Raw genomic sequence first — 12,856 nt, 5'->3', positions numbered from 1 at the left:
AATAAAAATTAAACTTATAGGAGAGGGATCTTTTGGAAAACTATAAGAGGGGTCATGGTTGGGTTATAAGGTTTCCATCAAAGAAATTCTAGTTAATGCTTGCGATCTATTTGAAAGCAAGATTGTAGTTCAGGTGAAGCTACAAAACCCACATCTTGAATAGAAGGTAGGGGAATTATAGAAAGCATCACGCCCAACAAGGAACCTATTGATTTTTATTTTTTATCGAAAGTCTCATTTTTTATTTCATATGCCTCAGTTTGGTGAGCCTGTGGAAAGAGGGATATCAGAAGAACAAGGCATGTTTAAAATGGATATGCACAAGCAGTCAAAGAAAATTTGCACCTGTGCACAAATTGGAGCTCATGCATAATCAAAGAGAAAGTCGTTCATGTAGAGAACAAAAGGGATAATAGTGGGCATTTATCCCACATTCATCTTGGGCAAGACTTTTTGAGTTTTTAAATACTATCTTGTACAACATGGCTTGTGTCCATAAGAAAAGGGCTTTTGTAAGCCACAAGGTTACGTGGGTCCCCTATGTGATAAATGTGGAAGGCAGTTGGAGGACATCAACCAAAAAATTTTGAACAAACATGCATGTTAACCATGATGACATCAGCAGGAATGAGCTACCAGAAAGTTGGAAAATCTAGCGAGTCGCAACCTAGCTAGCCAAAAAATCTAGGATTTTTGGCTAGTGACATAACGAGTCACCAGAAAACCTCTAAAAGTTAGCTAAGATCAAATAAGCAATGTGGGTCCTAACTGGGTACAGAGTAGAAAATCGGGTAATGCCAAGTAGCAACCGGTAGGATGATGAGATGCTGACATGGAATCCAAGTGCTGATATCATGACACATGGAAGATCATGTGACCGTTGTTAACTCACTCTAGGAAAGTTGCAGGGAAGTTATTATAGCAACATAGTGAGTGCCTAGGTGGTGGGACTAGCTGGTAATGAGGTAGCGTTGATGTGGCACAAGGGAGGTCACCTAAAAAGATGATCAAAATCTAGTGAAAAGTTGAAGAAATTTTGGCAAGCGACATGGTGACTCGCCAGAAATTTGAAGAATTCGGCAACATATGAGGTGGGTCCCACTCATTATCAAAGGCCTATCATGGAGTGACAAGTGGCATCATTGGAGAAGGGATAAACTATTTTTATTTTTAATTAAAGTAATGGTATCCATGTCATGTTCAGTTCAAAGGTTAAAAATATTTAATCTATGGTTCAGACTATAGTATATTTTTAAATTTTTCAATCTTTTGGTATTTTAATGTGCAAAGCCATGAGACAGAGGCCTGATTTTCAAAAGGCCATAACTTGGGTGATTTTTATCCAAAATAGATGCTCCAATATACCACTAGAACTAAGAGAACCTAAATTTTTCAAATATGAAGTCAGATTGTGCACAAGTCTTCACTGGTTCATGCTATAGGTCAATTTGTGTTTCTTAGGATATTGGCAGCAAAACAGGCAGATTTGATCATGGAGCATCAGAATTGGTTAGAGGGTAGTTCTAAAAGCTTTTTGGGATCCAAATGTGAAGAAAAACATCTTTAAATAATTTTCTTGCATTCTGGAAGTTATATTTCAACTGATTTGTTTTTTTTACCTTCTGTTCATTTTAACATCAAAAATTAGTTGTTCTTTCATCATCAAGTTTCTGAGATACTTGATGACTTTGGAGGCAAGTTGATCAATGATTTGATTTACCCATGGAGGAGAGAAGGTAGAGAGATTCTTTCTAGCTTCTTAAGGAAGAATTCTAAAGGGACACGTGTCAGTTGCATAATGAATTTGGGAATTGCTTCCTCTCTATTTATGTTTTCTTCTTCTCTTTTGTAAGGGTTGGAATTTTGGAAAGTTTCTCTAGAATGAAGGCATTTAATAGAACTAGCCCTGGAATTGATGAACTCTGAATGGAAGATCTGGGATGTGTTGGTTCTAGACCATGAAGCTTTTCTTTGGCTATGATACCCCCTTCCCATCCCATCAGTTTCTCATTCTCACCATTTTCTCTCTTGTATGACAACATATGTTATTGTATAATCTAGTTTATTAGGTGATTTGTGAGTTAATTTCATGCATTTTCATGTATTATTTCAAGGAAATCAATACAAAGAACAACAAGTGGTTAGTTTCAGTTTAAATCTTGTCTCCTTTCTCAATTGAGCTATGATGTTTTATGGTCTTGGAACAAAGAGCCTAGATCATAGTTGCAGTCCCTTAAGGATGTATATTGTTTCATTATTGCTTGTAATTCAAAGAATTATGTAAATGCTTCAGATAAATCAACAAGGTTGCAGATTTTTTGAGGAGGATATCAGGTGAGAATGAGATTTAAACTGAACATTGATGTCTATTTACAAGGTGAATGGATAGATCATATATCTGAATATATGAATTAGTATCAGATATCCAAAATGCATGAGGGAGATTCATGAATTGCCCGATGGATGAGGCACTGATCTGTTACAAGATCATAAGTTTTTTGTTCATACCTAGTTTTCATCCACTTTCCCCACCCATATAAAATCAAATCAAATTCAAATCATCTTTATATTTTATGTAGAAGAACCCAAATAGAATGCCTTCACTCGGCTTATGAGATTCATAGATTTGCATTTAGCTACTGTAGATATGTGTTTTTCCATGAGTTATTAGGAGATATAAGGGTTGTAATCTGATTTGTTAGATCCAGGGATATGTTTTGCACTGGTACCATATTAGTTGTATCTAAGGTTCACCCACTTAGGTTCTATAGAGCCTAAAGTAGAAGAAGGTTCTAGCCTTATAGTTGGCCCAGTGTCTAAAATGGCATGTTGAAAATGGGAGTTAGTTGCCCCTACATATGTCATATTCTCATTGGGATAATTGAAAACCCTCCAACATTTTCAAACACCAACACCAAGAAGATAAAGAGAGTAAAGCAAATGGCTCAAGGACCACGACCTAAGAGGCATAAACTTGAAATTGTTTACAAAGGAAAAAAGAAACAAGAAGAGGTAAAATATACAAAAAATAGAGAATCCAATGATGGGAAGGAAAATTTCTATACCATGAGATAAACCTAAACCTAGTAGCAAGAATAAGAGGAAAGGATGGAAGCCTGAAGTTGGCAGAATGAATAATATGATAATAAATGATGGAAATTTGGAATAGTTGAACAAATATTATGATTTATATGATTTTAATCAAAAGAGACATCTTGAAATTGCAATGGTTAAATACATGATTAAATTTAGGAAATTCTTTATTCATATTCATGGAAACATTCCACAAGAGTTGTACAATAGTTTAGAGGCTAAGAACCAAAGAGTAGTGAAGGAAGAGAAAGATATAATAGAAAATGTAGTATGTAAATTATGTATGTTAGAGAGTGATGATAAATTTTAGGACATTCTAAAGAAATTGAAACCAATCCTAAGAAAATAAGACCTATTCACATCATGGGAGAATTTTATGAAGAAGTCATTGAAGAAATTGAAGAAGGAATACTTAAAGTACTTAGCGAATCTAAAGATTTGTAACCCACAGTTGACAATGCACATAGCAAAGTACCCATTATTTTGATTGGTGAAAACAACAATATTGAACAAAAAATTAGCATTATGACACAACCACATGTGTACTTTGATGGAGTACCAATAGCTGTTGACACTAAGATCAATCAAACTATAATGTTCAAAATTTGGTTACTGATAATGTTGTAGATTATAGCAATAATGAACAAGATTTCATGGCAAGGGAAAAAGAGTTGGACAAGGATGGCCATGAGGAACAAGATACTGTATGCGATGAGAAGAAACCTTAACTACATTATTGACTTGGTCACAACTAAGTATTAGCACTTTGCAACCTAGTTTTGAGGCCCCAAAAATTAGTTTGACATAACAAAGATAGAAAACAAGAAAAGGGATATATTAGCTATAGTTGTAGAACTAGAGCCCAAGAAAGAACAAAATAATGAACAAATTATAGATCAACCACAATAGGCATTAGAAGAATAGAAAAAAGAAGATGAATAGAGAGTAGAAGAAATGAGGACTAAGAAAATACAAGAAACATGACAAGGAACAAAGGAAGAAAGCAAAGAAATTCATCTTATAGTTTTGAAGACCCCCACAAAAGAGATTAGAAAGGATATAACTAGTACTTCAAAATCTCCATTTGAAGCACTAATTGAAAATATATTAGAGGATGTTACAATTTTAATTGAATAGGACATGGAAATTCATAAATACATTCAATTATTAGCTTTTTCTATTGTGAAGATGACAGAGAAATCATGGAAGATGAGTATGAATGCACAAAGGATGTTGGAGTTGTTTATTGAAAGACTATAGAGTACACTTCCTTTTCCCATTCAATTAGTGGTCAAAGATATTGAAAAGAAAGCATAAAAAGTGATGGAAGTGTTTGATAATTACTATTCAACTCTTTAGGAGGAAATTAAAATCAAAGTACAAATTGAACATGATGCTAAAAAATTTAATACACTGTGTGACAATATTAAAAGTGACTTAACTCTACTTGATGTTTTAATTGAAGAAATAAGAAGATGCATCTCTAAGGGAAATATATTGTATGTTGAATGTTCTGAGGTACACAAGCACATCCTTTTGACCACCAAAGCTATTGAAGATAAGGAATACGAGATAGATAAGATGGCATATGAGCTAAAACATAATGATGTAAAGATCATTGTAATGGACTAAAGATTGCTAAGACAAATGATGACTTAAGAATGTTGGAACTTGAAAATGAAAGATTACTGAAGATATTCAATTTTCTTAGAGATAATTTAACACTAAATGTAGATTTACTACAAAGACAATGGATACTCTTTTCGAGGCTAAGATATCATATGAGAAATTTTCTTTTACTAACCTTTATGCAGTTGAATTAGTATCTTATGGATAATGCAAAGTTATAAGCATAGAAAATGCAATCAAGAATTCATGGAATGATTCATTTAAAAATTTTAAGATAATGTTTTCTAACTATATGATACTTTTAGGCACTCATCCAACCCAAGGACAAAGATGAAGACATTCAAATTTTTACTCGTACATGAGTTTTTAACTCACCTTTGTCATTGATGTAAAATCAAGAGAGAGAAAAGAAAAATTGTAAGTATTATATAAAGTTTATTATGCATATTGTAAGGGGGAGCTTAGATATAGGATTGTTATGAAAGTATTAAAAAATGATTTAATATAAGATGATCAACAATTTTTGTAAATTTTTGCAAGGTCTTTTTGCAATTTTTGTCATACTTAGCCAATTTTTCCCATAAGTTATCATCAATGCAATAGGGGGAGTTTGTTGGAAATTTAGCTAAGGATAATAATTATTAGGCTTTTCATTCATGGAAACATATTACTAACTTTGAGATGGAAAAAGTTACAGTGAATTTTAGAGGACGTACACTAAGAAAATTGTTTGACGTATAATATTGGTTTACAGTGAACAATTACATAGTTTTTTTGGTGAGTTTCACTTGAAGCATATTATATTATGTAGGCTTAATGGAAGATAGTATAGACATTATATAATATGTGTACAAGGACACTAAAATTATGTTAATTTTTTCAAGGGTTTTGGAAGGATTTTTAGAGATGTGCATAACAACGCAAAACATGGAAACTAGCAGAGTGTTGATTTTTTGTTAACAAATTATTTTGGCTTGACAAAATAATTACTTAAAAAGGTAGTGAAAAAATCCTAAATGTTAACCCTCATGTAGCCAAAGTTAATTCAAACTTTGGGTAATGTGCAAGGCAACACAATGTTGACAAATCAATGTCCTTAGTATAAAGAAAATCATTTTGTTTAGTGAAGATAGAAATATATTATAATGATATGATTTTTATATGTGCACTTTGTATGTACTATATAGATACAAAATTAATGATATCAATAGAGCAGAGAAGTTGTATAAATATTTTTTGAAGTCGAACTACAAGGAAAAATTAGATATTGAAGATATCAACATTGTCAAATTTTTGTATATATTCATATAACTTTTAAAGTTGTGTATGGATGTTTGGGAAGTGGGCTCATCTTGCATTTTGTATTGTAAGAAAAAATACGAATAGGATTGAGGCTTCTAACAAGGACATGTACAATATACATATGCAATAGACTCCTAACAGGGTCAATATCTTTCACAAGATACTTTTGATTAGTGGATCATTTTGTGGGTACCATCCCCACTGGGGTTTTTCTTGGCTAGGCTTTCCCTAGTTAACAAAATATCTTGTTATGAGTTTGTTCATGTTGTGCATAGTTTTACTTTTCAGTTTACTATTATATAAAAGTTTACAATTTGTGAATGATATCCATAGTTGGGAAATAAGTTGTTTAAAGCATATAAATTATTCACGACCCCCCTCTTAGTTATATTGGTGGAATTTACTTTCTAAAAAGTTCATATTCTTTGAGTTTATCTCACTAGTTAGCATCCTTTAATTATATAGATTTTATGCATACAAAAACTTAGATTGATGATCGCATTTGCCTGTGACGGGTTGGCGAAGCGAAATAGGATCAAAAAAGCCCAATGCTTATTTTTCAAATATGGTTGTGAGACTTCATAGTCTCTAATGATAAAAAGCTTAGGGTTTGTATGTGGGTCAAGTTCCCAAGTTTACCCTTGCCGTGCAGGCCTTTCATTAAGTCCATTGCCAAAACCCTTGGCAAAGTTGTTACAAAGGAGCCTGAGAAATTTTTTAGTGCTCACCCACAGAGACATGTTTGCATTGAGGTTGATCTTTCCAAGGATCTTAAGGATTCTATGGAAATCCAGATTGGGGCTCAAACCTTCTCTAAGAAGGTGCTCTTTTTGAACCTCCCCAACACCTATTATAGGTGCCAGTTTGTGGAATACAATATTAGGGATTGCCCTTTGGCTACACCTAGGGTTAAGCCCATGCCTAAATAAGCACCTACCAAGCTAGCTAAAGGGAAAAAAGAAGGGAAAAACAAAGAATGGGTTACTGTTGGGTGCAAGGGCAAGGCTACCTTGAATCCCTTACCCCCTAAATAGTCCTATGCAGTAGTCATTGCAACTCCTTCTCTCCCCATAGGAGTATCAATTCCTACTAGCTTAGGGATGCAAGTGGTTTCCATAGCACCTATTTTAGGGGTTTCATAGGTTTTAAACCCTACCAGTACATAGGGGATTAAGGTGACCACCAAAGATTCTACCTTGGCTATGGTTCGTACCCCTCTTGTCACTTATTCCATTGCACCACAAGTGATGTGGCATTCTCATAGTCCTCTTAGACGTACAGAGATACTAGAGGTGAAATGGAAGGCTATAAGTTTAGAGGATTTTCCTTCTAACTTCCACCAAGTTTCTACCTTCTTGCAGAATAGCTACTCCTCTCTTGAGGATGAGGATGATATGGAAGAATTTTCATGAATTTTTTGTCATGGAATGTTAGAGGTCTCACAGACCTCCCCAGAAAGTACTATGTCTAGGATACTTGTCATAGACTTGGTAACTTAGATTTTCTCTGTCTACAAGAAGTTAAGATTTTTGGTTTCGTGCTCTCTTCTACATATCTCATCATTTGGCAAGATGGAGTTATGTTTTTCTCTCAACATGAAGTTGGCTAAAGTGGTGTAGTTACTCTATTGTCACCTCGTCTTCATTCTACTATTATTTTGCAGGATTTTGACCCCATGCATAGAATTCTTTTTCTTTTTCTTTCCATTAAAAATCATTCTTTTGGTGTCATTAATATTTATGCTTCCAATAATGCTATGAAAAGATCCCAAATGTGGGGCTGGTTGGCTAACAACTTGCCTCCAACAACTTGGGTTATGTGTGTTGACTTTAATATGGTTGAGGTGGCCTCTGACAAAGATGACATTTTGCCCTTTTGCTGGATAGCTAGAGAAAGGGAAGCCTGGTACTACATGTGCAATAAATTAGGTCTTTTTGATCCCAATATTAACCACCACCAGGATAGTGGGGTTTGGCACACTTGGTCCAATTTTTGAGTTGGCTTTGACCACATATTAAAGCATCTCAATCATGCTATGATTATTGTGCAATCTTTTTTCTCTTTTTCTGAGGATCAATATTTTCCTATCATTCCCTTGCTAGATGTAATGTTATTTGACCACTATCCCATTTATTTTGTCATTTCATGGCAAACAACTGTCCCAAAAGTTGCCAAGTCTCAGTTCTTTCTCAACACGTTTGTGCTTATGCATGCATCCACCATCGTGCATATAATATGTGTCTAGAATTTGGAGCCATGTTCGCATTCTCAAAAGGGATGGATTCAATGGAGGAATGATGCCATTTCTAGGGCTACTCACTTTCTACACATTTATGGGCACCAATTGGTAGTTTTCAAAAAATGGTCATATGAAGCCAACACTCTTGCACTCAAAAAAGCCTTTGAGGCTCTCACCCTTAATCCATTTGATGTGGATTTGCAAATTCAGCTAGCCAAACTTTTCCATGACAAATAAGTTGTTGATAACTATGCCGCCCGAGGAGCCCAAATCAAAGCCCATCTCCACTGGCTAGAGGTTGGCGATAAAGCTTCAAAGGAGTTCTTTTAGGCTCTTTGTGCCTATCATACCAATGTTGGGATTAAAAAGATCAAACAAGGAACTACTATTCTTTCCAGTCTCCCTAACATCTTGCAAGCATTTTTTCATCACTATAAGATAATTTTTGCTTCACAAGGAAATTTAGTTGCTCAGGAGGAAGCTCTTAGAAATTCTATTTATGTTACTCCAAACTACCTAGCAATTGAGAAACATGCTTTCTATGAGCAACTTCTTTCCCTCTGAGACCTTAAAGAGGAAATCTACTCTATTATTGATGATAAATCCCCTACGTGTGATGGGTTTCCCTATGAATTTTAAAAACACCTCTGGGAGCATATAGGCCCTAATCTACACAAAGTTTATCTTGAAGCCTATCATTCTAGAAGATTAGGAGTCATTAAAAACAAAGAAAATATCAAATTCATACCTAAAGCTAGTGATCTAGAGGACATTTGCAATTGGAGGCCTATTACCCTTCTGAATGTGTCTTATAAGATTATTGCCAAGGCACTCTCTCTTAAAATCTAGCACATGTTGCCTTTAATTGTGCGCCCTGAGAAAATTGGCTTTATTAAATCCAAATACATTCTTGACAAAATTATTTCTATCTGGGAAGGCATGGAATGGGCTCGCAGGTCCAACTAGAAGGCCATCTTTCTAAAGATTGATTTTTCTAAAGCTTATGATCACATTGAATGGCCCTTTATTTTGGCTATGCTCTAGACTCTAGGTTTTGGTCCCAATTTTTTATAGTTCATGGAGATGCTCTTTGGCGATGCTAATGCTTGCATTACCATTAATAATTCACAATCAGAGGATTTTGGCCTTTTTTGCTCAATCAAGAAAGGTTTCCCTTTGGCTCTAGTGCTTTATGTCATTGTTGCTGAAGGTTTTGGCTATTTTCTAGCTCATTCTATGTCTTCTAGACTGGTTTGTGGCATTTCCTTTCCCAAATCATCTTCACGGTTAATCAATGGCCACTTTGCGGATGATTCCTTTCTCACTCTTCTTGAGGATGAAGAAAACATCAACAATGCTTTAAGTTTCCTAAACACCTTTTGTCAAGCATTTGGATCTACCATTCAAGGGCATAAAATGCTCTGCTTCTACTAGTCATTCTTGCCAACTCCACCTTGGCTCAGCCAGTTTGAATGGAAATGGGTTACACATGGGGAGATTTTCTACTTTCTAAGCATTCCTTTTCCTTTCTAGGCTTTTCTTGTTGAACTTTGGAATGTTGTGCTTCCCAAGATCACCAAGAAGCTTGATTATTGGATTACAAAACCGCTCTCCCTTGTTGGAAAATTCTAGGTTTTCTCGAAGTTACTTGTGGCTACTCATGTTTATTATTCTTCTTCTTGGGCTCCCTCCAAAGCTTCTTATCAAAAATTAGAAAGATTGCTCAAGGACTTTTTCTGGGCTTCTGGTTCGGATCATCATGGGTTTTACAGAGTTCCCTGGGATTTTTGTTGTCTCCCAAAAGAAGTTGGTGGTCTTGACCTAATTTCCACTCGAAAACAAGGCCTTGCACTTTGTGCTAAATGGATTATTCATGCTATCACTGGAGATGAAGCCTCGAAGATATTGGTTTGATATTGCATATCTTCCAGATTTCCTGTCAATAAGCCTACTAGGAAGGGGATTGGTTTCCACACCCTTCTCATCATGCAAGAGTAAGTGACCATACAAGGCTCATTTATCATCAAGAGCATATGGATATCCTCGAAAGCTATAAAGCCTTGGCTTTGATGGGCTGGGGATGAGTTTCACAATGGCTTCTCCTTAAATCAATAGAACATTTGGTGGTCTCCCCTATTTTCCATTCAAGGTACTCCCCTTGCCAAGACTCAAGGTGCTAGTGCTCTGCATTTTTCAAATGGAGCATCAAAATGCCCAAGGACCTCTTCTAAAGGGTTTCCATGAGTTTTAAGTCCTAGGAAGATATGAAAGTACAGTACTACCTTATCCATTTAGATTGACAAACTTTTAACCTATTGCTCTCTTCAATCCTAGTCCACTTAATTCACAAAGTGGTATTCAGTCTATTTGGCCTTGGTGGCATGATTGGAAGTGGTATCCTGCCACTCCATTTTCCAATTATAAGCCAAGTATGGGATATCGATGGCGTTTGCCCCATTTTCTAATGGTGGATATGCTCAACTAGAGATGGGATTTTCAATCTTCTCTTTCTCAATGGAGAAAACACTTTGATACCATTTAGAGTGCTATAATAGAACCCAAGATTGACCATTTTTCTTAGTGCATTGCCTTCCAAGGTCTTCCCTTGGGGTCTTGGCTCAAACATATTGGGGTTCCAGATTCCAGATGGCCTTTTTGTGGACAACCAAATTATTTCTTGCATATCGTTTGGTTTTGTATGCATGCCCAAAATTATTGGCACTAGATTCATGATTTTTTTAAGCCATTTAGGCCTGAATCTTTTTCTTGGCACATGATTTTGCTGGATGATTCTCCCAGAATCCCTTAGAAATTCACCCAAATTTGGCATACTTTTAGGATGGAACTTTTGTTTACTCTATGGAAAGATAGGAATGTTTTTCTTTTCACACACAGCTTTTTGGATATTAAAATTGTAATGTACACTAAGGCATGCATTTGTAATAATGTAATTATGTAGATTTAGGTGCAAGCTAACAAATTTCCCTTGAGGTAGCTCACTTGCAGGAGCTGCTAAATCACTAGGGCAATGCCCCCTACACTATTGCCAGAGTTCCTCTTGATGCCTCGGCAAAGACCTTGATGCCTCATGGCCATCATTCATGGTGTCATTCCTTAGGTCACCACTCACACAGCTTGCACTCTTAGGCTTCCAACCACTACTCTCCCAACAGAGGTGATGGTGGATGCAGGTGCCGCTCAACTTTCCTACCCCTTAGTGGTTCTAGTTGGTCCCCAGCTCCTCCTCTTGGTGCTCATTAGGCATTTTCTAGGAAATGGCCTTGCCTGGATCTGGTGATTTCTCCTCTATAGCCAGAGGTCAAAGATGTGGAGGCTGCCACTAATCCTCCTCCTGTTGCTACTAAAGATGGCTAGACTATTCCTATCCTACCCCCCAATCTTAAAGATGATTGGGGGTTCCATGACATAGATGAACCACCACCCTCAGTTGGCACTGCTTTGGCCACCTGAGGTTGCCTTTCATTTTATTTTTTAATGAATAGTGTATAATTCTAGCTATGGCCATGTGAGCTCATTCGCAGGTGATCTTGTATCCCCTAGCCCTTTTTTGTGAATTGTATTCTTAGAATATTTTTATTAATAGAAAAGGACTATTCATAAAAAAAAACTTAGATTAATTCTCTTCATATCACTATAATCCTAGACAAAATCATTATTACATTGTTAAAAGATCCTCATGTTAGGTTTGAACTAATTTTGAATTGATATTTAAGGTCTTGCATGGTGTTACTTCTATTTGAATGGAGGCTTTGTTATGGAGACAATGTCTAAGCTAGAGAATTTTAAACCACAATTTATATATAACATATCACATATCATGGTGGCTACAAAATTACTATTGAGATAAAGTAGTTTATGCAATGAACAAGTGATGCAATTGAAAAATTCTTCTTCTAGATACCCATATGAGTTTTGAATGAAATACCCTAGGACATTATTTCCATACTAACTATCAATCATGTGATTTATATCAATCATAATTAATGTCTACAAAGAATATTATTCTCCATCTTACAATATAGGCCAAATGGATTGTTCACTGTGAACATGAATTTGAGCAAAGGGTAAAAGACCAACTTTTTGGTTGTTTCCCATTTGAAATGTTTATGTTACAAGATGAAAATGAATAAAGGAATCAAAGTGGACAACCAATGTCATCAAAGGGCTAAAGGATATCCTCCTAGAGTGGCATTTAGTTGTAACATAAAAATTCAACAAGATATTCCCATTAACCCATAGTAATAATAATATTCTATCACTCCTTCTAGCTTTATAATGTATCGGTTAGCTAACTAAAACATGGGAGGAGTAGGCCTAATGCTTTCTAATTTGAGAATTTTTATTGTTTCTTATTCATAATATTTATGGATGCCTCTAGATCAATGTGGGTATATTCAATGAGAAAACCATTTATATGAAAATTCATACTAAGACTACTAGGATCAATATATTTAGGAACAACTAGTGTACTTAACAAAATATCAACCAACTGATATGTGACATGAATAGTTTGTGGATATCACCTTTTCTTACCTAGCTTCTTAAGACACAATTTCCCTAATAGCTTTATTA

This window comes from Cupressus sempervirens, chromosome 9 (genome assembly GCF_028749045.1).
Source record: "Cupressus sempervirens isolate cs-2001-9-10 chromosome 9, ASM2874904v1, whole genome shotgun sequence".
Taxonomy (NCBI): domain Eukaryota; kingdom Viridiplantae; phylum Streptophyta; class Pinopsida; order Cupressales; family Cupressaceae; genus Cupressus; species Cupressus sempervirens.
Note: the sequence above shows the minus strand (reverse complement) of the source record.